The sequence below is a fragment of the Engystomops pustulosus genome, chromosome 6 (genome assembly GCF_040894005.1).
Source record: "Engystomops pustulosus chromosome 6, aEngPut4.maternal, whole genome shotgun sequence".
NCBI classification, from domain to species: Eukaryota; Metazoa; Chordata; class Amphibia; order Anura; family Leptodactylidae; genus Engystomops; species Engystomops pustulosus.
This window is the reverse complement of record NC_092416.1, coordinates 172245823-172269942: the sequence shown is the minus strand read 5'-3', so window position 1 is coordinate 172269942 and position 24120 is coordinate 172245823. Positions and strand designations below refer to the sequence as shown.

The window sequence follows — 24120 nt, the reverse complement described above, 5'->3', positions numbered from 1 at the left end:
CAGGCATCCTGGATGGCCCCCACCGTGTGGGTGCCTTGGAACAGGCCATAAAGTGCAGCGTGGCACGTCATGGTGTTCCTGGGCACAGAAAGAAGCAGTTCCTGATCCAGAGCTTTCAACAGGACCTGAGCAAAGGGACATTTCCAGAACAAGTGCAATGATGTCTCCTCCACAAAGGAACACCGGGGGCAGTACTGGGTTTTGCTCAGGTTGCGGGCTGCCATAAATGACCGGGCGGGGAGGCCCCCCTGGCCATCCATGACAGATCCTTGTGCCAGTTGTTAAGCCTTTCACACGACATGTTGGACCACATGGTGTCCATGGTGCTGGTGGTCAGCCCCGGAACACACTCCACAATATCCTTGGCTCTGATGACTTTGTGGATAGTTTTAGGCTTCCACAAATCCGGCTTGAGTCCCTCCAGATGGTGATTCCTCACAAATTTCACCACCCTGGCATAGTACCAGGAAGGATCCCAGTTGTAAGGGAAGGAGCTGTTCCACTTGTCCCAACCAAGCCCCCGCCACAGGGGAAGAAGGAAAAAGCTAGACATGGACTTTCCGGCAGAGTCCCTTGGTGTTCGCAGAGTTCTTCGGACCATGTCACACACAAAAGATATCCAAAGCAAAGTGGGGATGTCGGGGATGCCCTTACCCCCTTGCGCGGCTCCTTGTACATGACAGACCTTTTGACTCTGTCCATCTTTGAACCCCAAACAAACTTAAACACGGTCCTGGTAATGGCCTTGCTGACTTCGGCAGTGGGCAGCCATGCCTGTGCCGTGTAGTGTAGCAGAGGCAGCACCTCGTTACGCAGGACCAATGCTTTCCCCGTGAGGGTAAGCTGTCTGAGGGCCCACAGGTTTACATTGGCCAAGCGTTCTTGCCAAGACTTTGTGGCTGCTCCGTCTTTCCCAAACCAAACCCCCAAAACCTTAATGAAGTCTTGTTGGATGGTGAATGGAAGAGGTGCAGAAGTAGTAGGATGCCAATCCCCGAAGAGCATGACCTCCGACTTCTTGCAGTTGACCTTTGCCCCGAAGCTTGTCCGAACAGCTCACACGTCTGGGCGACTTCTGTCACCGAACGCTGGTCTGCGCAGACAACGGTCACGTCGTCCATGTAGAGTGAGCACTTGAACTCGCCGTGTCCTGGTCCCGGTGCGGTGATCCCTCTGATCTTTACTCTCTGCCGGATAGATTCTGCGAACAGCTCTATAACACAAACAAAGAGAAGAGGTGAAAGAGGGCAGCCTTGTCTAACCCCTGAAAGGATAGGAAAGGGGTTAGTCTTCCTGCCGTTCTCCAACACCGTGCTGCAAATATCAGAATACATCAGGATAACATAGGTACAAAACATTTTCCCCATACCAAGCTTGCGCAGTACTTTACCCAGTACTTTACCCAAGGCCTTCTCCTGATCAAGGCTGACCAGGGCTGTGCGGATGCGGCGGCTTCTGATGTAATGCACAGTGTCTCTCATGAGGGCTAGACTGTCTGCAATCCTGCGGCCTGGGATGCCGCAGGTCTGGTCTGGGTGGATGATCTTCCCTATGACGCCCTTCAGTCTGTTTGCTAGGACCTTTGCCAGGATCTTGTAGTCCACGTTGAGGAGTGAGATGGGACGCCAATTCTTCAGGTCACACCTCTCTCCCTTCCGCTTGTACAGGATAGTGATCATTCCTTGCCTCAGTGACGGCGACATACTACCCTCCACCACCATCTCCTCGAAGAGCTCCCGCAAGTCCGGGCATATGAGGTCCCCCAGCGCTACATAGAGTCACTGCCCGGAGTCCTGCCGGGTCTAAAGGATTTAGTGGCAGAGAGCAGCTTGTCCACCGTCAAAGGGGCATCCATTGCCGTGGCACCTGCAGGATCAAGGGGGTTAGTGATACCTGCTAGGAACCTCTCGGCGGCTTCTGTGTCTATGGTTTTCGGGGCGTAGAGGCTGCTGTAGAAGTCGGCGACGACTCCCATCACTGCCTTTTTGTCCCGCTGCATGTTTCCGGCATCGTCGCAAAGCTCAGTCAGGGGCGTGTGGCCGGCGTGGACTTTCCTGAAAAGTTGTCCATTTTGGCACGAAAGATGATTCGCTTGGATTCCTCCTCAAAGTGACTTTTCAGACGCTTCTTGGTGTCCTCTAGCTCCTCTCTGACGTCCCAGCCGCAGTGATGGAGGTCTTGCAGTGATCTCAGCTGATGCTGGAGCTCTCTGAAGTCCCTTTTCACTTTGGCCGCCTGCCACCTGCCTTTGTCCTGAAAGAAACTACGCAATTCCACTTTAACATACTCCCACCATTCAATGACAGTAGCAAACAAACATTTGTCATTCCTCAAAACCATGTAGGCCTCTCTAAGCTCCTCCTGCACTCCTTCCTGTTCCAGCAAGGCACAGTTCAGTTTCCAGGACCCTGGGCCAGTTGGAAAACCATGGCCCAGGGCGCCCCGAACCTGGACGGCCCTGTGGTCAGAGAAGAAGCAGGGGACCATAGAGTCCCCACACGGCTTGATTGCTCTAGAGGTGAACACGAAGTCTATCCGGGAGCGCAGTGAGCCATCGGGGCGGCTCCACGTGTAATTCACGGAGCCGCACCCCATGGAACCCTCCGTGTCCTTTAAGGATGCTTCAGTTACCATCTCTATGAGCAGTTTGGACGTGACATCAAGCTTGCTCGAGGTGCCGGTGCTGCGCCCATCTTCCTCTATGGGGCAGTTGAAGTTCCAGACGCTCACCTTTGTCAGGGGATGTGTACACGCTGATTAGCCGCATGGGCTCACCTGCCCAGGAGCCATCTACGACCAGAAGTCGGCCGCAGACTAGCTCCTGGATGGAATCAAGCGTTAAAGCGCTTCCCCTGAGAAGGATGGCGGTGCCTGCAGACTTACAGTCGAGGACCAGTAGGACGGACCGTGACTCCACTGCCTGGCCAGATGTTGGTAGGACCTAGAGGAGGGGAGAGCACATTCCTGCAACATAAAAACATCACCTGGTTGGGAGGCAAGAAAGGTTATCTCTAAAACCTATCTCTAATGCTTCTAACATCAATGGAGAAAATAGTTAGATTCGCCATCATGGAAAAAGAAAAAGAAGGTGGTTAGGTTGGGACGATACAGCACTAGTTACCTATCCCGTCAGGTGGCTTTGCCTGCTGGAGGATCGGGGATCCTTCTGCCATTTCCAGCATCTCATCTATCATTAGATTGAAGGATGCTGGCAGGTCGTGGTAGCCAGGGCTCTCAGGATCGTAGTCCTCTAGCATCGTCCCGAGGTCTTCTTTCAGAGTCTGGTCTATAGCGGAAGTGGAGGGCTGTTCGTTCTCCACCAGTACTATTTTCCTGGTGGTCTCTGCTACTTGGTTCTCCACCTGCTTCCTCTTCCTTTTCTTCTTTGTCTTTGTCTCAGTGTCTGGCTCTGTGGAGACAGAAGAAGAGACAAGGGCTTGGGGGGAGGGGGAAGTTCTCCACCGTGTAGGCTAGGGGATCAGCAGCGGGCGGGAGGGGTTTGGGTTAGTGCCGATGATTCCTGGGGGGTTGACTTATGGGCTGGTGGCTGAATTGCTGAGACCCCGACTAGTGGGGTGATGGTAGTCTCAGTGGGGGGAAGGGAGGGTTTGGAGTTGGCCTGGGAGGGAGGGAAGGTGTCACCTTCTTTGTCTTACCCGTCTGCAGTTTTGACACCTTGGCGGGCTTGGCCACATTCCTGGACGTCTGAGTCACCTTCTTTGACGCCTTCTTTTGTTCTGCTGGTTGGTCACCCAACACCTTTGCCTTGGGTTTCTTTGTTGTCTCAGCAGGGTAGCGAGCTTCAAAGCCCTTTCCCGGAGCCGAGGCAGCCACCTCCGCCCACGTTTTCCTCCGTTGTGGACAGGTTTTGTAGACATGTCCAGTCAGGCCGCAAAGGTTGCAAGTAGATTTTCTGGGACAATCTTTGGTTTCATGGCCTTTAACCCTGCAATTCTTGCAGTCTTCCTCCTTGCAGGCCTTCATCTGATGACCCGTCCTGCCACACTTCCTGCAGGTTTGCGGCATATCCGGATAATAGATGAGGGCGTGGGAGTTGCCCAACATGAATGCTTTGGGCAGGTGTTTGAAACCGTCTTCCGATGCAGAATCCTTCTGCAGCAGGACTGTCGCAGCCCACTTGCCCATCCAAAGTAGAAATCTCATCTTCTAAATCCAGGGTTTCACGCATTGGAGGAATGTCTTGATGTCCTTGCCGGGGGTCCGCAGGTTCCACATTGACACGATGATCCTCCCTCTGTAGCAGGCAGCTGCATAAGAATTTGGAAAAGGGGGAATCCGGCGTCGCAGCTTTCACTGCTTCCCAGTACCTCTTACAGACCGACATGGATATGAAGGTCACATAAAAGATCGTGGCAACCATGGCTTGGATCCCAAAGATCTTGTGGCTCAGGATCCCCTGGTCCAGCAGCATCTTCTTACAGAAGACGTCCTTGGACATGTCCGGCACCCTTCCGTCCACCTCCTTCAGATTCAGGGCCACCGTATCCCTCATGTAGGGAGGGAGCTTTGGGGGCTCCTGGGTCTTCCTGGGCGGCTTCTGAACCCGAGAATTGGTGGGGGCTTCGGGTTGGGGACAGCTGCAGGTCCTGGGGTCTGTACCTCGGGTCCTGGGTCTTTAGCCTCCATTCTTGGGGCTTCAGCCTCAGGTCTTGGGGCTTCCTCCTCCAGTCTTGGGGCTTCCTTGGGGGTCTTCTGCTTCTTCCTCCTTGCCTCGTTGCTTGCTGGAGCCATGGCTTCGGCTTGCTTGGGGGGTTAAAGAAGAAAAGGTGCAGAAATCCTTGAGCAGGGTCCTCAGCAGAGCTTTCCCCAGGGGGAGAAAGCAATGAAGATTTTCCTGCTTGGTCCGGAGGTTCCTAGCCGATCGCTAGGAGCAAGGTTCCACCGGCAGAAATTCCTTCCAGAAGAAACAAAGAAGAAGTCTTGAAGAAGAAAAGTAATCCCAGAGATAATCCAAGGTTTTTCCAAGAAGCAGCAAGAAAAGCAGCAACTTCCAAATGTTTTCAAAAATCCAGGGTTCCTTCTTCAGATCTTCAGTCTTCCAGAGTTCGTAGTCTGAACTAAGGTAGTTCGGAGACTACACTTGATCTTAGCCAAAAGGCCGAGAAGCGATACTGACCATAGCTCGCCCAGACCGGGTCCCCTTCAGAACTCTCAGCACTGCTCACGGACAGGAGACACCGCCTGGGGGCAAAAACGCTACCCTGCAAGTCACACAAACCTCTGCGTGGGGACGATTCATCTGCATAGGATCGCCCCTACAGGCACATCCCCTGCAAAGCTGCAGGGGGGCCGGGTGGGCATCTGCATTTAACCTGCCAGCCGCCGCTACACCCGTCACAACAACTCTTTTTTCAGTCAGTCTGACTGCCGGCTTAGCCCATGCCATGGCTCAGAGGTCACTTTTCCTTTCCCTTTACACAGCAGGTGGACAGTGTGAGGGGACAAGCACGCTCGCTCCATCACACGCTGATAGCTACAGCTTATGACTGCTTGCTGCTGCTGCAGAGGCCAAATCTCAACCTGCAGGTGTCTTCAATTCAATTTGACGGTTCAGGATTAATCATTATACAATTAGCTCCAATTAAATAGGCCAGAGATTGGGTCACTTTTTTTTTTTTTTTTGGATTGGACCAATTTAGCACCTCATTAATCAATTAGTGCAAATCCTTTGTCCATCCAGCATGCCTCCTCCTGCAAAAGACACACCACACGACACCTGAGTAGGCGACAAAGCACAACAGCAACATCACATTGCAAAGAAAGTCAGACCCATCAGTCTCATTCAATTTATTCCGAACACACAACTGGGTGCCAAATTTAAAGCTTCAACGTATGACGTATTAGTTGACTTGGATTTCTTGCAGGTTTATCAACATCACCTCAAGATCAAGGACCTTGAGAAGATTCTGCCTCCGATTCTGCCATTGTCACAACGCATTCTGCCTCTTTCTTCTTGCTCTCCTCTTCTTTACACAGTCCTTAATTAAATGACCAACCTCTTTACAAAAGAAACATTTTTTGCCCTTGTTACATGACTGGTAAGTATGACCTACTGTAAGACACTTAGTACAGAACAATACATCACAGTCTTTCTCAGAATGTCCATACTGTTTACAATTTTTACAGATATTGTCCATATTTTCATAGAACAAATCCCCTACTACATGGTTAATCCTATACCGCGCAGGGTCAAAAAAAAATTCCCATCTTATTTAAACGAAAGTTTGGAATTTGGAATTTCCTCTTTCCAGTCCAGAAATTTTATTGGTTTAGCACAGCACCCTTATATGTAACCTCTTGGCAATATTGCCTAAGGAAATTTGCAGTCTCCACTTCCTGCATGGTTGGAGGCTACTTTTTTACTATATATAACAAAGCATTCTCCACAAAATGCTGAACAATCTCCACGCCGTTCAGCAAAGGGTCCTCTTTATATCGGATTCATGAAGACTCTGCGAAGATCTAACACTCCCTCGTCACGAAGGTCACATCGTAAAAGTGCCTCTTTAGGTAGTCCATCACACACAGGATCTCCTTCCACACAGCTAGAAAACACCCAGTAGTAGGGTGGTCAGGAATCTCACGGTATTCCGGTTTCTTTGGTATGCTGGAATTGATACCATCACGGTCACCACCTCACATCTCACAGCTCCGACAGTAGATAACTGCAACACCTATGGATAAAGTGCCAGTATGATCGCTCCTTGTTGCTCTGGGACTAGACCTTAATCCCAGTAGCTGCAGGGGGGTGAAGCCACCAGCAGTCAAAACAAATCAACCACTGGCAACGATCCCCCAAGGGTACCCAGAGCACCTCTGACTAAGATCTCATGCAGCACCAATGAAGCTTTTTTTTTAACTCGGTCATCTCTTGATCTAAAAAAATAAAATAATCACGGCTCTTTTTCTCTTTGGGAAAACTTGACATAGAAAACTTTATATAGAGATTTCAAGACTTCATTATTGATAAGGTAAATATCATTACAAAATACATATATTACTTATTATTTTTTACTAAAAAAAAAACAATGGACCTACGTAATTTTGTTACACAAATTTATGTTCCACAATATTTCTGCAGCTTGAACTCTGAAGCAACTTCTGTCTCACCAAAAATGTAAATATAGATACCTTAAAAATGGCTTAAAACACTCTTTTTCACTTAGGGCTTCCTGTGTAAAAAATTAACACATTCCTTATCTTCCACAAAGCCATTTCCGCACATGAGATTATAATCCATGTTACTTTAAAGTCTTCCGCCATATTCCTTGTGCAAAGCTGCAGTTCCAAAAAACATGTAGTATTGATTCACTTGATCCACAATTCTCTCTGGGGCACCTATCACTTCTTACTAAGCCCCTTTTATTCCCCCTAATTCCCTAGTAAGGAGACAATGTTGTACTATGCACCACAAAATCTCTTTTTGTTTGTTTGTTAACAACTTATAATTTATATTTCTTTAACGTCCCCCATGAGGGCCCACTTGGAGGATGCCCCTTGACCTCTGTAGGGACAGGAAGCAGAGAGGTTAACGGCCTCCCACCCGCATCCTCCCGTCAGTGTTCTTCCTGTCCCTTCAGGTGTCAGGTCAAGAGGGGGGGGGGGTTCTACATTTTTTATTTTATTCACTTACCTGGGGTTACGCTGACTGCGGTCTAACTTCCCCTCTGGACTGGTCCTCAGTCTGTGCACCTCAAGCGGGCCTTCCCTGGATCCTCTTCGTTCCGGTGTCCTTCTCCTCCGGCGGCCAGGTGGATTGAGACCTACACGGGGATGCGCAATGTGTCAGGACTACATTTCCCAGGCATCCCTTGCGGCTGATGACGCAAGGATGACGTGGGATGGCTGATGAGGCAGACTTGGGCCTACTCCACTCGTCGCTTCACGTGAGTGGTGCTGTATGGCAGGTTGTATTTTCTTGTTATTCCTTGTAACATGTGTCTTCATTACCTTCCGGATTCTTATAAAAAATCTGTAGAGCCTGTATCGAGGAGTTCATGCGTGAGGAAAAGACGTCCTTCATGGACGAATTAAAAACATTTATTGAAGAGAAGGTGGTTTCTTCAGTGGCTACTGCTACTCAGGGAGCTCCCCCGCAGAAAAAGGCAAGAGTGGTAACAGTCTCCTCTTCTGAAGAGAAAGAAGGCTGCGCTTCTGACTCCCCCTCTTGCTCCTTTGTAGAAGAACAGGATCCTCAGGACCCTGATCAGAGATCCGATTCACGCCATCTAACCCTCAAAACCCTCAAAAGGCTATGCGTGAAACCATGGATTTAGAAGATGAGATTTCTACTTTATCTCGTGAAGATGAGTTATTCGGCGGTTTAAAGGCCAAAAAACATTGTGTCTTTCCAGTCAATGACACCCTTAAGGGGTTAATTTGGGAAGAATGGAAAGATCCTGAGAAGAAGATTGCTGTTTCTAAAATTTTAGGAAGCGTTCGGTCTTTGATCAGGAAGAATCCAAGGATTGGGACTCCTTTCCCAAGGTAGACGTCCAGGTGTCTAAGGTCTCCAAGAAGATGGATCTTCCTTTCGAGAACTCAGCCCAACTCAGAGATCCAATGGATAGGAAGTCGGAGGCCCTTTTGAAAAAGGCTTGGGAGACTTCAATGCTTAGCCTCAGAACTGTCTACTTCTGGCTAGGAAGGTTGGAATCACACATCCGTGAAGGCACACCTAGAGAAGCCTTGTTGGAGAGCGTTCCTTTACTGAGATCAGCCACCGCGTTTCTCGCAGACGCTACAGGAGAAGGCATCCGATTTGCAGCAAAGGAAGGAGCCCTAACTAATGCAATTAGAAGAGCCTTGTGGCTGAAACAATGGGGGGAGATATTCGCTCTAAGACCAAGCTTTGTAGTATCCCCTTGTCGGGGTCCTATGTGTGCGCGCCTGAATTAGATGCCATTCTGGAGAAAGCATTGAACAGGAAAAAGGGATTTCAGAAAGTAAGACAGCTGCCAAGAAGATTCTTTTTCGTCCTTTCAAGAAGACCAGAGAGGCCTTTCGTGGGAAAGGTAAACAGGGTCGCTGGAGCTACCCCAAAGGAGGAAGAGGAAGGGGCTTCCTGTTCTCCAACCCTCCTGACAGTACTGGAAACAAGAAACAGTGACGCCAGGGTGGGAGGGGGGGGGGCGACTTCTTGGGTTCTCAGGGGTCAAAAATCACGGCGAATCCTTGGGTGTTGAATATTATACGTTCAGGATACAGGATATAATTAATCTGCCCCCCCCTCAAGGTTTATCCCTCCCTTATCTTCTGCATCTTTCTCCACTCACTCTCTCATTTGGTAGGAGGTCTCACATCTCATCCTCTCAGGATTGGTGGTTCCTGTACCTCGCGATCAAGAGAAGTTGGGGTTCTACTCTCCGCTGTTCCTAATCAAGAAGCCAAACGGTGCAAATCGACTGATTATAAACATGAAGCGGCTAAACAACTATATCACTTACAGAAGATTCCGCATGGAGTCGGTAAGATCTGCTACCCAGCTTATTCACGCCAACTCCTATATGTGCACAGTAGATCTCCGGGATGCATATTACCATGTCCCTATTCACCCCTCATCACAGAAATATCTCAGATTCTCAATCCTCTCTCCAGAGGGTTGTATTCTGCATTTTTCAATTTCGAGCACTTCCCTTTGGAATCTCCTCAGCCCCGAGAGTTTTTACCAAGATCATGGTGGAAGTAGTGGCCTTCCTAAGGCTACAAAATGTGTCCATTATCCCTTACTTAGACAACCTACTAATAATAGGGAAGGACAGGACAAGCCTAATGGCTGCAAGAGAACTTTCCCTAGGGAAACTCTCAGAGTTGGGTTGGTTAGTCAATCTACAAAAACACCTTCCACCCAAAAGATATTCCTAGGGGTTCTTTTGAATGCTACTTATAAAATGTCTTATAAAGGACCAGATCAGATCCTTCAGGAGGAAGATCTTCATCTCAGTCAGGCAGGCAATGGAGACCCTGGGTCTTCTCACAGTTTGCCTGCCTTCAGTCGCCTGGAGCCAGAGTCACACGCGTGTTCTACAGAGCTGGATCTCACGCTCCTGGAACAAGAAATCTTCTGGCCTAGACAAGAAGGTCTCTATCCCATCCTTTGTAAAAAGGGACCTACTATGGTGGCTAGAGTCAGAGAACCTGGAGAAGGGAGTACCTTGGCACTGTCTTCCGAATATCATCATTATGACCGACGCGAGCAGTACGGGTTGGGGAGCAGTCTTCCCTTCCCATTACGCTCAGGGAACCCGGACTCCAGCTCAGGCAAGGAAGGCTTCGAATTATCGAGAGCTAAGGGCAGTTTGGGAAGCCCTAAGGTCAAACTCAGCTCTCCTGAAGAACCACCATGTCCATATCCTTTTAGACAATATCTCGGCGGTATCCTATCTGAGAAGACAGGGCGGCAAAAGATCTCCAATCCTAGCCCACAACATATTCTCCTGGGCGGAGAAGAACATCCTCTCCATCTCCGCCACCCATCTGAAAGGATCTTTAAACAAAGAGGCGGACTACCTCAGCAGAAGAGAAGTCTTACCCAACGAGTGGTGCCTCAACCAGGAGATCTTTCTTCAGCTTACCACCATCTTGGGTACTCCTCGAATAGACCTCTTTGCCACAAGAGAAAATTCAAAATGCCGGCTATTCTACTCTCTGGAATCCAACGAGACCAAAGATCATCTGAATGACTTCAGTCATCCCTGGAACAACAATCTGGCTTAGGCCTTTTCCCCTATTGCCTTAATTGCAAGGGTTCTCAGGAAGATCTTGCTCGACCAGAAAAGGGTGATCCTAATCTGCCCGAATTGGCCAAAGAAGAGTTGGTATCCTCTGCTGAAATCCTTGTCCCTTCAGCAGCCTCTTGTTCTACCAGCACGGAAGGATCTTTTGAACCAGGGTCCCATCTTTCACCCAGATCCGGGGAAGCTTCAGCTGGCGGCCAAGATCCTGAGTCCGATTTCCTAAGATCCCAAGGATTGTCCAGAGTAGTAATTTCTACACTCAAGGCAAGTAGGAAGAAAGTTACCATATACCACCAAATATGGAAAAGGTTTGTGACTTTTTGTGGTGCTAATCGCCCCTCTCAGGCTGATCCCAATATTTTTCAGGTCTTGGACTTCCTACAGAAGGAACTAGAACTTGGGCTGTCCACCAGTACCCTGAAGGTCCAGGTCTCAGCTCTTAGCGCCTTTTTCGACCATCCTCTGGCTGATCACAGGTGGGTCAGAAGGTTTATCTCGGCCGCATCCAGGATCACACCTCAGATCCTCAAGCGGGTTCCTTCCTGGGATCTCTCCCTAGCACTAAATGCCCTCTCCAGGTCTCCCATTGGAAGGTATTAGTATTAAATTTTACTTTAAAGACTGTTGTAACATCAGCTAGGAGATTGGGGGAACTTCAGGCTATCTCCATTAGAGAGCCTTATATGCGCATTCTACCTGACCGGATCATTCTCACTTTAGATCCAAGCTTTACCCCCAAGGTGGTGTCCAGATTCCACAAGGACCAGGAAATCACCATTCCATCCTTCTGTGTGAACCCTTCCTCAAGCAAAGAAGTCTCGTGGCACTCCTTAGACGTAAGGCAATCAGTGCTAGCCTATTTGCAAGCTACAGAAGCCTGACGTAAGGACCATAATCTTTTTGTTCAGTTTCAGGGAAAGAACAAAGGAAAAAAAGCGTCCAAAACCTCAATAGCAAGATGGTTAAGGATGACCATAGCCACTTGCTATACGGAACAAGGAAAAGAGGTTCCCCATAACCTGAAAGCCCATTTAACTAGAGCTATGTCAGCCTCCTGGGCGGAAAGAAGGGCGCTTCCATGGAACAGATTTGCAAAGCCGTTACTTGGGCTTCTCCCTCTACTTTCATTAAGTACTACCGTTAGGACTTATTGGAAAGTTCTCCAGGCCGTGGTCCCACCCTAATCTACTTATTTTGTAGATCTCCAAGTGGGCCGTCATGGGGAACGTTATGGAAATGGTGAATTAGTACTCACCGGTAATTCATTTTCCATCTAGTCCTCCATGACTGCCTATATATATATTTCCCTCCCTTATTTTTTGTTATTTAATGTATGTGATTCTAAAACATGCACAAATAAATTTGTGTTGTATCCTCCTCCGGTGTAGTTATTTGGTAGACACTGGTGGGAGGATGCGGGTGGGAGGCCTTTAACCTCTCTGCTTCCTGTCCCTACAGAGGTCAAGGGGCATCCTCCAAGTGGGCCGTCATGGAGGACTAGATGGAAACCGAATTACCGGTGAGTACTAATTCACCATTTTGCCACACTGTTTCCACCATCTTGTTTTACAGATTCCCTGTCGGGGAACCAACAACTTCATTCTCCAGTAATTTTAAAATCTTCTTATGGTCCTTTTAAAATTTCTACATGCACTTCTTCCAAATTATACAATCTTATAATTATTTCTAAAATCATATAATGCTCGTACCCATCTCCATGGGATAGACAAAGATATTTGAGTCCACTTATATTTTTGGTAAAAAAATCCACAATTGAACCACATCAATTTAAAGAATTTCAAGTCAGATCTTTATACTTTGTGATAGATATTTACAATAAATAAATTTTCTAAATCCCCTTCCTGATTTGTTCACTGCTTCACGCCTACATCTATCTATTTTACTTCTCCAAAATAAATAAAAACATTGTTTTAAGAAAATTTAAAAAAGAATATTTGATGGAATAAAAACTGTTAAAATGTATAAAAGCATAGGTAAAATCACTTGTTTTAATATTAATTTCCCATTGAGGCTTAGACCTCTCAACTTTCAGAAGGAGTGTTTTTTCCTTACCCTCTCCAGCAGGGATTCCCAATTTTTTATACAGCCACAATTTTCTTGGACTCTCTTAAAACAACACTCTTCATTTAATGTAAAATTTGTGCACAATAAAATATTCGACCCTTCCATGTTTAGTTTGAAAACAGCTACGTCTTGGAACCCCTGCACCACGCGGACTATCCGGTTGAGTCCCGTCATGTCTCGGGTGAGCAGGGTCACATCATACATATAAGCAACTAGTTTCACTGGCACATTTTTATTTCCAGGAATAAACACACCTATTACTTCCTCTTTTGTTATTGCATTCAATAATGGTTCAATGGCACATATAAATAGAATAGGTGATAGGGGGTACCCTTGTTTCCCTCCGCTATTGATAAAAACTTTCCTAGATAAAAAAACTATTAACAGACACTTTGCTGAAGGTTTCTTCATACAAAATTCTGACATAATTTACAAATTTTTCGGACATCTCCATGAGACACACGGCCATATGCCTTCTCGAAGTCTAGGCTTGGTACAGCTAAATCGTGCTGTGTTGTTGAAATCCCATAAAATATCTCATATTAAAAAAGGGAATCCGAAATCTTCCATCCATGGACAGCGCAAGTTTGATCTCTATGGCATCAAAAAGGTCTGAAGAATCAGATTTTTTTTCCCTCAATCTTTTCTCGGGAAGATAAAACCTCTAGCACCCAGATTAGGTTTCTTTGTCCAGAAAATGGCCTCCTCTGATCCAGGAATCCTCCGAGCTTTCACGCCGTCCAGAAAAGCTACACCTCACCAGCCGACGATCTGGTCCTCGAGTTCCTACCAAATTCCAGAGAAGGGTCACAGTCCACCAAGATCTCAATTTCTTTTCCACTTTCTCTTTTGCTTCCATCCAACTTTCAGCCCCCTCAAGATTCTCACCAAACTTAACAACCAACACTTTAATTGGTCCACTCACACTACTGACACCTACATCCATGTGTGTATCAGCGCTATCACCTCTAACCAGCGCATGCGCACTGCGAGTAAGTGTTGTATTCTCCCTTTGGAGATGTTTGTGCATGCGCAGTAGTGGTGACGGAGCGTTACTGTTGTTATGGTGATGGTAATAGGCTGCACGGAACAAGTGACAAGGAGATATGGAGATTGGTAAAGTAATAGACTAATGTATGGTGGTAAAGTATGGTGAAATATGTTAAATAGAATAGGCGGACAAGATAATATACATATAGACGGTAACAATTAATAACCAATTAATATACAAGGTTATTATAAAATTATTAAATAACTAAATAATGACGTTGGACAATAATATATGATATAATATGCTAACAAACTTAAAATATAGGTAGACAAAAACACAGCAGCAAAGGAATGGCAATTGAAAAGATAGTACTTAGAACACATTCTCGAGGCCCTCATTTAATCCTGTAGGGTTCAAACATTGTAGCTTATAGATCCAGAACATCTCTCTACGTTTGAGATGGTTGATCCTTTGTGGAATAGATGGTTCAATATGCTCTATGGGCGTTAGGCGGTAATCTTTGCAGTTCTTGTTGTGGTGTGTGGCTGCATTTCAGGACACACTATGTAGTACATACCCATTCTCGATATTAAATCTATGCTTGTTAAAACGTTCTCTCAAAGGCTGTATTGTGCGCCCAACATACTGCAGGTTTTTGTTTTCAACTGTTTGAAACGTTATCACCCGAGGCGTTGTCCCCTGTGACCTTTTTCCTTTTATCTTTTTTGTACATCATCTATGTAACCTGATACTTTAAACATTCTACCATTTCCACCCGGTGCATGCACACCACGCACAATTTTATCCTTTCGAATCATTTGCAACACACAAATATTATTGGAGACAAGGGACACCCCCTGTCTCACCCCTGAGCACACTTTCACACTTTCAGTCAAAACACCATTCACCAACACTTCACTACCAATTCCCTCATACAAACTTCTTACTTTCTACACAAACTCACCCGGAAAACCCATTCATAGCAAAACACTAAACAAAAATACATGTGCCAACCAATCATACGCCTTCTCAAAATCCAAGGACATTACATACACTCTCTTCTTTCTCTCCTTGCATTCCCACAACACATCTCTCAACATACACAAACATTCCTGCATTTGCCGACCTGGTATTGCAGAAAATTGATCCTCACACACACTAGCCTCAATCACCCTTTTCATACAATTTGCTAATAATTTTGCATAATTTTAATAGACTAATTGGTCTCCAATTTGTTAACAATCTTAAATCTCCTTTTTTTGGTAATAACACGATCACACCACCTTTCATACTTTCAGCCATTCTTACATTCTCCCACATATACTTACACACATCCACCACATATTTACCAATCACACTCCACATCACTCTATAAAATTCCACAGACAATCCATCCTCACCAGGTGTTTTATTCAGCTAACACCTCTCTCCAACCTTACATCCTTATCTTTCTTCTCAAACAGACACTCATAAAACTTAACAATCTCACCCTCCACATCTGCACTTACACTTCCATCCTCACACATCACCTCATCCAAACTGGGCTTTTTGCAAACACTTTCTTGGAAAAAAATCTTGAAAAATTAGAACATGAAGAAAAGTGTTCAATTTTCATTCTTTATTCATGGATGTGTTTTTAGGCAAGACTGTGAGAGAGACGATTCCCTTGGCTGAGAAGCCGCCCCACACATGAGTGGTTGCAGGATGCTTTACAGCCCTCCTTGACACCAGGCCTTGTTCCAAGAGTCTCCGCCTCACAGTGCGTGTAGATGCACTCACACCTGCCGGCTGCCATTCCTGAGCAAGCTCTGCACTGCTGGTAGCCCGATCACAAAGCTAAAACACTTTTAAGAGACGTCCTGGCGCTTGCTGGTCCTTCTTGGGCGCCCTGGAGCCTTTTTGGCAACAATGGAACCTATCTCCTTCAATTCCTTGATGATGCGATAGATTGGGGACTGAGGTGCAATCTGTCTAGCTGCAATACTCTTCCCTGTTCGGCCAGTTTTGTGCAGTGCAATGATGACTGCACATGTTTCTTTAGAGATAACCATGGTTAGCACCAGCCTCCTTTTAAAGTGTCCTGTGGTGTGATTCTTACTTAATCATGACAGATTGATCTCCAGCCCTGTCCTCATCAGCACCCACACTTGTGTTACTGGAGCAATCACTGAAACCATGTTAGCTCCACTACTCTGCCGGTTTGAAAAGAAGATAAATTCATGGTGTAAACTTCCCATGTCATCGGTAGGCAGGGGCAACTTACTTAAGATGATCCTTATGCCACAACTGTTATACATTCTACACAACTCCCCAATATGGATTCCCAAATCATACTTCCGCAGAGTATTGGGTCTATTCCGCTCCTTGGTATGGAAAAAGGGCATTGCTCGTATAAAGTATGCATATTTGCAGAGGTGTAAATGGGCGGGGGGTCTGGCCCTTCCCAACCCATGGTTATATTTCATTGCATCCCAGTTACTGCATTTTAAAGGATGGGGACAGAAGGAGAACATAGGAATTGTGGGCGGATTAATATGCCAGTGGTCTAAGTTCCCAATACCATTATGTGCTATTGAAGCTGGGTTCACCAAAGTCCATGATGTATCCTTACCCACACTGCATTTGATGCGACGCATTTGGATGACGTTTAAGGAACTTACAGGTCTAGGTCAGATAACAGACTATAGCCCCATATGGCGCAACATTAATATACCAGAGGTGCTCCAACTGGAGGGTTTCTCTGTGTGGGAACAGAAGGGAGTGATTACACTCACACAGATATTTCATAACGGGCAACTCAAAACATTTGAACAATTGAAGGAAGAGTTTGATTTGGATAATAGATGTTTTTATCAATATTTACAATTACGGCATGCCCTAACAACGCAATTTGGGGAAGACAATCCACCTATAACCAGCAGTATTTTAATGACGCACATTGCCAATCGTCAGGAAACGTCAGGGATGATATCCTTTTTGTATTCATGGTTACTAGGTAAACAATTAGATAATTTTCAGTTCCCATCGAGACCAAAGTGGGAGGTTGACCTGGGCCCATTAAGCGATGAACAATGGAATGATGTATTAGCCATGGTACCAAAGTTATCACCCAGTGAAAGTCAGAGACTGAGTCAGCTATTTCTTATTTATAGAGTCTATAGAACCCCTGAGATGTTGTTTAAGTTTAATCTTCGCCCCACCTCTGAATGTCCTCGTTGCCAGCAGGACAATGCAAACCCATTACACATGTTATGGTCTTGTCATGAACTGGGTGATTATTGGAAGGAGGTGATGCGTCTACTATCCAGGGTTTTCCAGGTCTCTCTGGAGGCTCAGCCGCGACTATGTGTGCTAGGCATAATGCCTGAGATGGAAGTGAATAATTCTGTAGGTTTGGGCATTCAGAGAGCCCTATACCAGGCGCGGAAGGAAATCCTCTCACACTGGATTCGAACCTCTCCTCCTACTATGAGGGAATATAAGAACCGTATGAATAACATTATTAGATTAGAATATGGAGTATATTTAAAAAGGAAAACTACAAAAAAATTTGAGGCGATCTGGGGAGGTTGGCTGGCAACAACAGGACTACCATCAGGGGCACTTCTCGCCATTAGACAAAAGCTGGCACTACTTAATGGGTAAATAGTAGCATCTTTATGGTTTGCTAAAAGCTCTATGGGGGGGGGGGGTAAATAATCGTCATATCCTAGAACATAGTAGGGGAGTCTATTGTTACGGAAATAGATTCACCAAATATATAGAGGCGTCAGACCAGGGAAGAGTTGGGAGGGGGGGGGGGGGTTAAGGGGGGTATGTGATGTATCCTGTGTTTAATATGAATACCAGCTGCGCCCGGAAAACTAGATGTGTAACCCGGCTGCGACCGGGAAATGAGTTGTGGTATCCGGCTGCGACCGGGAAATTGATGTTGCAGGACATACTCCAGTTGGGGGGTTTTCCTTTTCCTACTGTTTTTTTTTTTTTAATGTCTTTTAACGCTAAAAGCTAAAAAATGTAAGGCTTTGTCTTTTTCTCTGCCTTAATAAAAAAGTTCTGATCAAAAAAAAGAAACCATGTTAGCTGCTCCTTAAAGGCAGGCCTGAAACAAAGTTGAAATGTGTTTTGGGGGGAAAAGTTTATTTTCTAGGCAAATATTGACTTTCTGGAGTAGATGCAAATTGCCATTATAAAACCAGATGCAGTAGACTTTGTAAAAATTAACATTTGTATCATTCTCAAACTTTTAGCCATGACTGTAGAGACGTTATCCATGTATGCCAGACATTTTACTTTACCTCCTGCTGGGATGGGGATGCCTACCACCACCTTGTCCTTTCACAACCTGCAAAGTAATGGTTCTATGGCACAGTCAAACAGTAATGGCGACATTGGGCATCCTTGTTTGACCCCCGATTTTAACGGTATGTTTTCTGTTAAGAAGCCATTCATTTAAACTTGAGCATTACAGTTTTCATACAGTGAAAATTTCTTCCGCATAAAACCGTTAGTGAAACCCATTTTCTCCAGAACTCTATGAAGGCATTCAACAGTTTCACATCTTGGCCTTTTTAAAGTCTGGAGACAAAATGGCCATTGGTTGTTTGCAATCTTTTTGGTACCACAACATGTCAAGGATCAGGTTAAGGTGCTCAGCGATAGACCCAAACCAAGTATGTGGGATACTGGGCAGGTCAATTACCTTTTCCACCACAGCTTTCATTCGGTTGGCTACTATCTTAGAAAACAGGGCAAAGTGTTTTATAGTCAACGTTTAGAAGGGGAATCGGGCGCCAATCTCCCTTCTTAAAAATCAAAGATATGATGCTCCGCCTCCAGGATGGGGGTAAAATATCAGTGTTGAAAGAACCTTTTTTAACCCCTTAACGCTCTGCGCCGTAGCTCTACGGCGCAGAGGTATAAGGAGTGTATGAAGAGGGCACACGGGCTGAGTCCTCTTCATACAAAGGTGGGGGGTTTTGCATATTGCAGAAAACCCCCACCGCTATTAACCCGACCGTTGCCGGCGGCATTTAAAAGACGGCGCCGTGGGCGCCGCCATCTTTGCTACAATCGCCGCGCCCCCGGACGTCGATAGGTTGCCATGGTAGCCTCGGGTCTTTGTTTGACCCGAGACTATCTGGCATCTGCAGATTCGTTACAATGAGCCAGTGGCTCATTGTAATGAATGTGCTGCAAAAATGCCATATATTGCAATACAGAAGTATTGCAGTATATGGTAGCAGCGATCTGACCATCTAGGGTTAATGTACCCTAGATGGTCTAAAAAATAGTGAAAAAAAAAAAAAAGTTTAAAAAATAAAAAAAATTTAACCCCTTAAGGACGGAGGGTTTTTCGGCTCATTTCTCGCTCTCCAACTTCAAAAATCCATAACTTTTTTATTTTTACGTGTACAGACCTGTGTGAGGGCTTATTTTGTGCATAACAAATTTTACTTTCCCCAAATGTGGAAAAATTGAAAAAAACATGCGTCACGTTCTTGTGCGCTCAGTTTTTACGACTTTCACTCTTCGATCCAAATAACACGCCTACTTTATTCTTTCGTTCGGTGCGATCGCGGTGATACCAAATTTATATAGGTTTTGTGTTTTAATACATTTTCAAAAATTAAACGAATGTGTACAAAAAAGAAAAAAAAAATTTTGCCATCTTCTGACGCTAATAACTTTTTCATACTTTGGCGCACGGAGATGTGTGAGGGGTCATTTTTTGCGAAATGAGGCGACGTTTTCATTGCTACCATTTTGAGGTCTGTGCGACATTTTGATCATTTTTTATTCCATTTTTTATGTGATGTAAAAAGGTGTAAAAGTCGCATTTCGGACATTTGGGCGCCATTTCCCGTCTCGGAGGTCACCGCCGGCCGTAACCGTTTTTATATTTTGATAGATCGGGCATTTTGGGACGCGGCGATACCTAATATGTTTGTGATTTTTACTGTTTATTATGTTTTATATCAGTTCTAGGGAAAGGGGGGTGATTTGAACTTTTAATATTTTATAAATTTTTTTTATTTTTAAAACTTTTTTTTTCTTTTTTTTTTCACTATTTTTTAGACCATCTAGGGTACATTAACCCTAGATGGTCAGATCTGCTAATAACTTTTTCATACACCTCACACAGCTCCGTGTATGAAAAAGTTATTAGCTTCAGAAGATGGCAAAAAAAATTTTTTCTTTTTTGTACACATTCGTTTAATTTTTGAAAATGTATTAAAACACAATAAAACCTATATAAATTTGGTATCACCACGATCGCACCGAACCAAAGAATAAAGCTGAGGTGTTATTTTGAGTGCACAGTCAAAGTCGTAAAAACTGAGCCCACAAGAATGTGACGGTTTTTTTAAAATTTTTCCACATTTGGAATTTTTTTTCAGCTTCGCAGTACACGGCATGTTAAAATAAATAACATTACGGGAAAGTAAAATTTGTTACGCACAAAATAAGCCCTCACACAGGTCTGTACACGGAAAAATGAAAAAGTTATGGATTTTTGAAGGTGGAGAGCGAGAAATGAGCGAAAAAACCCTGCGTCCTTAAGGGGTTAATGGTCAATTCAGAGGCTTTCAAAACCTCCCAAAAACAGATATAAAATTCTAAATGGAGCCCATCCACCCCAGAGGATTTCCCGCTCTTAAAACTATTCACCACCTCCTCTAGCTCTTCAGGAGAGAGAGCTTAATCCAGGGACTCCTTGACAAATCCCTAGGTACAGAAAAAAGAAGGTTAAGATTTTCCTCCAGATTCTCCACCCTAGAATTAAATATAATTTCTTTCCCTTTATTGTCAATAACATTTTTAATCTCCTGCTTTATTTTAATCACTTCATCTTCAACATTATTCACTCCCCATTCCTTGAATTTAAAAAAGATCTAGAGCCTTGTGTTCATATTTTTCAAAGCCAACTTTTTTGCATGGGCAACCTTCCTGCCAGTTACTGTAAAAAAAAACTGCAAATTTTTGGTTTGAGTTTCTCCCACCAGTCTAAAAAACACTCACTGGGATGTTTTTCTGCCCTCCATCTCTCAAACTTTTCCAAAAATTTGGCCTTGATTGACTCGTCCTCCAGCAGGCTGGTGTTTAATTTCCCTGGCCCCGGTGTCACCCTACTCTCTCCGCTTCCTTCTAGGGTGACGCCAAGGAGGACATGGCCCGAGAAGATGTTAGGTACCACACCAGCCACCTTTGGAACCAGCCCCTCCGAGGGAAAAATAAAGTCTATATATGAGGATACAGTACTATTCATCCAAGTGAAGGCGGGATCTGACTTCTGTACCTCCCTCCACGGATTCCTCAGACAAAAATCTGTTAAAATGTGTCTTAACTGGCAGGAAGTGGTATCAGGTTTTCTGGTTGAGCTTCTACCCCTTCTGACTTCACCCAACATGACACAGTTTAGGTCTCCTGCTATAACCATCGGTATGGGGCCAGTAATAAAACAGAGATATCATTGAGAAGGTCAATACGCCTACTTTTCTCCGGGGGGCATACAAAGTTAAAAACCTATAATAATAACTGTTAATGTAAGCATGGGTTAACACCGTTAACATAGCACGCCCTGGCGTAATTTTAATAACATTCTCTATTTTTACATTTTGCCCTTTAAAGGAAACTTACCACTACGGATCTACCTATGAAGGTAGATCGGGTGGTAGGTGCCTCTATTGTACGTGAGGATAGCCCATTTAAGTGCTAATCCTCTCGTCCCCTGTATCCCCTTTTTAAAACTTTAATTGTGGTAATATGCACATTTTCAAGAGGCTACTGGGGCGTGGAGTAGCCGGAGCTGAGGCTACACGGCGTGGCTACTCCACGCCCCAGTAGCCTTTTGTGTTCTCCCACCCTGACATCTTCAGCGCGCAGCTCCTGGTAGCTGTGCGCATTTGTCTGCAAAGCTGGGTTCTGCGCATGCGCAGAAAGCATGCAGCCGGCTGTGTGGTCTCGCCTTTGAAACCGGAGCTACTGAGCATGCGCAGAACCCAGCTTTGCAGCTGAGTGCACGCAGCTACAAGGAGCCGCTTTCTGAAGATGTGAGGATAGGCGGAACGCAAGAGGCTACTGGGGCGTGGAGTAGCCGAAGGATCCGATTCTTCTTTTTCCTCAATGTTCACCCAGTGGGATCAGGTGGGGCATGTTGCCTCCGTCTGTTTCCCCTCTGCATTTTCTCTACTGGGAGCTCTCACAGTCTCCCTTACCAGATCATAAGGCTCTTTAGTTGCAGAAGTACTAGGTCCTGGGTCAGGTGTTGTTTCATCTTTGGGTCTGGATTCCCCTCTGGAACCAGCAGCCTCTACATACATCCTTTTTCCATTTGGGCAATCTCTGTATGCAGGCCCTGTATGCCTGCAGAGAGAGCAAACTATTTTGTTTTCGAACTCTGTAAGAAGTGCTATCAAAAAAGGCACAAATCTACAAATGGTCACGTTCTCCTTGCACTCCTCTGTTCTGTGACCAAAGTTGCGGCACTTGTGACAAAAGGTAGGCAAACCTTTGTAAAATAGCCTGCCCCTGACTTTCCCCAAGAAAAAGGTAGTGGGGGGGGGGGGTTCTCTCCAGTATCTGGCCCTGCATTCCTGAGGCTAGTTTGAACTTTCCAGTCCATAAATCTTCAGAGTTAAAGATCTTCTCTGAGGGCTTGAAAATGTCAACATATCTACTTAGGTAAGTTGAGATATGTTTCACCATGGGGACTCCTCATGTGGACGTTTATGATTGTCCTCTCTTCTTGGTAAAGTGCCACAAAACTGAGACCAGCCAGGCTTTCATTCTTCAAGTTAGTCTTCACTTTTAGGAATACGTTTTTTGCCCTGGAGCTTCTTGAAGAGCAAGGATTTCCTCCTTCTTCACACCCAAGTTTTTCAAGAGGATTTCTCTTACTAGATGTTTGAGATCCAGCTTTCCTTCCTGCTCCGGTTCAGCAGAAATTTCAAAAGTGTTGCGAATCTTCATCTCATCTGAAGTGGCATATCGGATAGTTGCCACTCTTGGTCGTGTTGCCATAATGTCAGCAGGTAGGCCTCCTCCCCCTATAGCAGCAAGTGGCTTAAGGCTTATAGCTGATGCCACAGGGCCAAGGGTCCTTCTTGCCCGCTTTCTTGGCACAATCTTGATTGTGCCAAAAGGCCGAGAAGCGATACCACTCATAGCTCTGTTCATTATCCAATATATATTAAATGGATTTGGAAAAAGAAAATTACATCAAAGGAAAAAGTCAAACTTTACCAAAGATTTGCGGACTCAATGTTTAATTAAATCAACCTTTTTCTTCTTCATCTTAAATCAGACGCCATGTTTTCTTTCCTCATCCTTCTTACTTTTCTTAGCCCTTTTTCATATGCCCTCCTCTGCGGATGAGGAGACGATTCATCATTATAATCATCGATTTCAAACCCACCACCCTCCCAACAAAGTCTCGTCAGAAGGAGCTGATATGTTCCACATCCGAGAAATGCCCTCATACTCTCCACCTCTGAAATCGGCTCCTCCATACCACCAACATCTTCCAGAAAGGACACATCAGCCTCACTCCTTTCTTCTTCATCCATTTTTTTTCTTGCTCCTCCTGAAATTTCTGCTGCTCCAGCACTTTAGCAGCTTGTTCTCTTTTTCTTCGTTGCTCCTGCTCTCTCTATTTCACTCCCTCCTCCTCTAATGTTGACACTTGTTCTTCTACATCACTTTTCTTTTCCTCCCCCTTTCTGGGCAATTCAGGACCAAATGACCCCTCTCTTGCCACACAGGGTTCTTCATCACACTCTTCTGTAGCATGACCCTCCTTTTCACACTTAGCACACCACGAACAAGTACATTCTTCTTCTTACATCTCCTACAAAATTTTCCCATGCCAGAAAAAAACAATTCACCATTCACAGTCCCAATTCGGAATCTACTTGGTGGGTACAATGTCTCTCCATCCTTCTTCTTGAACATAACAGAAAATTTCCATTTGGTTAACCAAACACCATACTCGTTGCAAATTTTACCACCAGAAACAACTTTTTCACAGTACCTTGATAAAAAAACAAAAATATCCGATTCCAAAACAAAAGGACTGAACATCCTCACCGTCAAAACCTTCTCCTTAACCCTTTGAAGGGCACCAAGATGCTTCCTTGCTTCATAGCGACTCCAGAACAGCTCCAAGTCTTCTCCTGAATTAAAGATCAAGTCATAAATACCTCTCTTAGGAAACTCCAACATTGACAAGATCCTGCTCAAGTCCACTTCCAATTCTTCTTTCAGAATATTTTCAAAAGGCAACTT

The 24120-nt window shown here is 45.2% G+C and overlaps 1 long non-coding RNA gene and 1 other non-coding gene across 2 annotated transcripts in view; both read right to left on the bottom strand.

The window, feature by feature from the left end:
- Window positions 1–24120, bottom strand: part of LOC140066177 (uncharacterized) — a 205295-nt gene that overhangs the window by 5558 nt on the left and 175617 nt on the right. The window lies entirely within an intron of this gene.
- LOC140066385 (U2 spliceosomal RNA) lies at window positions 4933–5131 on the bottom strand. Its single transcript, XR_011848234.1, has one exon. It is a non-coding gene; the product is annotated as a U2 spliceosomal RNA (small nuclear RNA).